This window comes from Mirounga leonina, unplaced genomic scaffold (genome assembly GCF_011800145.1).
Source record: "Mirounga leonina isolate KUSES-001 unplaced genomic scaffold, KU_Mleo_1.0 Mir_101608, whole genome shotgun sequence".
NCBI lineage: Eukaryota > Metazoa > Chordata > Mammalia > Carnivora > Phocidae > Mirounga > Mirounga leonina.
The window spans coordinates 983,179-986,349 of record NW_023270163.1 but is presented as its reverse complement, the minus strand read 5'-3'; the positions used below and the strand labels follow the sequence as shown (position 1 = coordinate 986,349).

The window sequence follows — 3,171 nt, the reverse complement described above, 5'->3', positions numbered from 1 at the left end:
GGTATTTTCCTTTCTCTGATTGACTTATTTCACTTAGCATAATACTCTCTATCTCCAGCCATGTTGTTGCAAATGGCAAGATCTCATTCTTTTTTATGGCTGAATAATATTCCTCTCTCTGCATGTGTGTGTGTGTGTGTGTGTGTACCAGATCTTCTTTATCCATTCATTGATCATTGAACACTTGGGCTACTTCCATGCCTTGGCTATTGTAAATAATGCTGCAATAAACATAGGGGTGCATATATCTTTACAAATTAGTGTTTTCTTATTCTTTGGGTAAATACTCACTAATGCAGTTGCTAGATGGTAAGGTTGTTCTATTTTTAACTTTTTGAGGAACTTCCATACTGTTTTCCAGAGTGGCTATACCAGTTTGCATTCCCACTAACAGTGCACAAGTGTTCCTTTCTCTTTTCTTTGTTTTTTTTTTTTGTTTTTTTTTTTAATAATTTTTTAAGTAGGCTCCATGCCCAATGTGGGGCTTGAACCCAGGACCGTGAGATCAAGAGTCGCATGCTCTACCAACTAAGCCAGCCAGGTACCCCAGGTGTTCTTCTTTCTCCACATCCTTGCCAACACCTGTTGTTCCTTGTGTTGTTGGTTTTAGCCATTCTGACAGGTGTGAGGTGATACCCATTGTAGTTTTGATTTGCATTTCCCTTCTTTGGAGAAATGTCTGTTCATGTCTTCTGCCCAATTTTTAATTGGGTTATTTGTTTTTTTGGGTGTTGAGTTTTGTAAGTTCTTTACATATTTTGGATACTAACCTTTTATCAGATATGTCATTTGCAAATATCTTCTCCCATTCAGTAGGTTGCCTTTTAATTTTGTTGATTGTTTCCTTTGCTTTGCAGAAGATTTTTATCTTAGTGAGGCCCCAATAGTTTATTTTTGCTTTTGTTTCCCTTGCCTCGGGAGATAGATCTAGAGAAAAGTTGCTACGGCTAATGTCAAAGAAGTTACTACCTGTCTTCCCTTCTAGGATTTTTATGGTTTTAGATCTCACATTTAGGTCTTTAATCCTTTTTGAATTTATTTTTTTGTAAGGTGTAAGAAAGTGGTCCAGTTTCATTCTTTGGCATGTAGCTGTCCAGTTTTCCCAACACCATTTCTTGAAGAGACTTTTCCCATTGGGTATTCTTTCTTGCTTTGTTGGTTAACTGGCCATATAATTATGGGTTTATTTCTGGCATTTCTATTCTGTTCCATTGATCTGTGAGTCTGTTTTTGTGCCAGTACCATACTCTTCTGATTTCTTTAATCAGCTTTGTAATATAACTTGAAGTCCAGAATTGTGATGCCTCCAGCTTTGCTTTTCTTTTTCAAGATTACTTTGGCTATTTGTGGTCTTTTGTGGTTCCATACACATTTTAGGATTGTTTGTTTTAGTTCTGTGACAAATGCTATTGGTATTTTGATAGTAATTACATTAAATGTGTAAATTGCTTTAGGTAGTATATAGACATGTTAACAATATTATTCTTCCAATCCATGAGCATGGAATGTCTTTCCATTTCTTTGTGTCATCTTTCTTTCATCAACATTAATAGTTTTCAGAGTATAGGTCTCGTACCTCTTTGATTAGGTTTATTCCTAGGTATCTTGTTATAGCTGTCTAGAATTTTAAAATGTAATGTGAAGTATAATTTTAAATATATGTAATAAATGGCAAAGGAAAAGTTTGTTCTTTTTGACTTTTAATTAAATTTCAGTTACTTTTTGATGAATTCTGTGGAGGTGTCAAATAGGCAGTTGAATATATGAGTCAGGAGTTCTATAGAAAAGTTAGGGTCTGACAGAAATACAGATTTAGGAGTAAATTTATAAATTTAAATTTATGAGTTATATATATGTATATATAACAAATACCTTTATAAATAAACTGTATTTAGAGGTATGGCACTACATAATTTTACCAAGGATTAATGTGTCAATAGAACAGAGAAGATGGTCTGTAAATATCACTGAATGTAAGGAGACCTAACACACTGCTGATGAGAATTCAAAATTTACAGTTTTTCTTTAGAGCTCTTTGACAGTCTGAATCAAAGGGTCTTATAGTCCATATTTATTGGGGCACCTGGGTGGCTCAGTCGGTTAAGCATCTGCCTTCGGCTCAGGTCATGATCTCATGGGTCCTGGGATGGAGCCCCACATCGGGCTCCCTACTCAGTGGGGAGCCTGCTTCTCCCTCTCCCTCTGCCCCTCTCCTGCTTGTGCTCTCTCTCTCTCAAATAAATAAATAAAATCTTTAAAAAAAGAAAAGAAAATCCCATATTTATTGATGCATTAAACGAAATTCTTTAAATATTCTCAAAAGAAATATACACTGAAACAAATATTTATATATAAAGATGTATTTTGTGGCATTATGTATAAAAGAGAAAATAGGAACAATCCTAAAATCCCAGAAACTGGGGGATAGTCATAAAATATGAAATATTTGGCGTCAGTGAAATTTTCTTAAATATAAATTTTAGTTAACATGCAATATAGGTTTCTGGAGCAGAATTTAGTGATTCATCACTTACACACAAAAATATGGAATGCTTCACGAATTTGTGTGTCATCCTTGCGCAGGGGCCATGCTAATCTTCTCTATCTATCATTCCAGTTTGAGTGTATGTGCTGCCAAAGAGAGCACTGGCCGCAATGAAATTTTAATTAATGTTTCAAAAATATTTAAGGATATGGAAAAATAAAACAGAAAAAACAAAACACAGCTTCAAGGAACTGATCATGTAGTAGGGATACAGGCACATAAATAATTAGTTTAATGAATAAGGGCAGAGCAGAAGTGTCTACAAAATACAGACGAAACAGGGTGCCTGGGTGGCTCAGTTGGTTAAGCGACTGCCTTCGGCTCAGGTCATGATCCTGGAGTCCCGGGATCGAGTCCCGCATCGGGCTCCCCGCTCAGCGGGGAGTCTGCTTCTCCACTCTGACCCTCCTCCCTCTCATGCTCTCTGTCTCTCATTCTCTCTCTCGCAAATAAATAAAATCTTAAAAAAAAAAATCAAAATACAGAAGAAACAAAAGAGTAAATGCTTAAATATGTCTAGTGTGAGGGTGATTGGAGGCAGTCTCTCAGAGGAGATGGCCTCTAAATTGAAAATGTGAAGGGTGAATAGGAATGGTTTAAGCAGAAGAAATAATATGTGCCAAGGC

At 36.0% G+C, this 3,171-nt stretch overlaps 1 non-coding gene across 1 annotated transcript; it reads right to left on the bottom strand.

Annotated features, from left to right (window-relative positions):
• Positions 1 to 2,538: 2,538 nt before the first annotated feature.
• On the bottom strand, positions 2,539 to 2,647 carry LOC118008471. Its single transcript, XR_004678697.1, has one exon. It is a non-coding gene; the product is annotated as a U6 spliceosomal RNA (small nuclear RNA).
• Between the last annotated feature and the right edge of the window lie 524 nt (positions 2,648 to 3,171).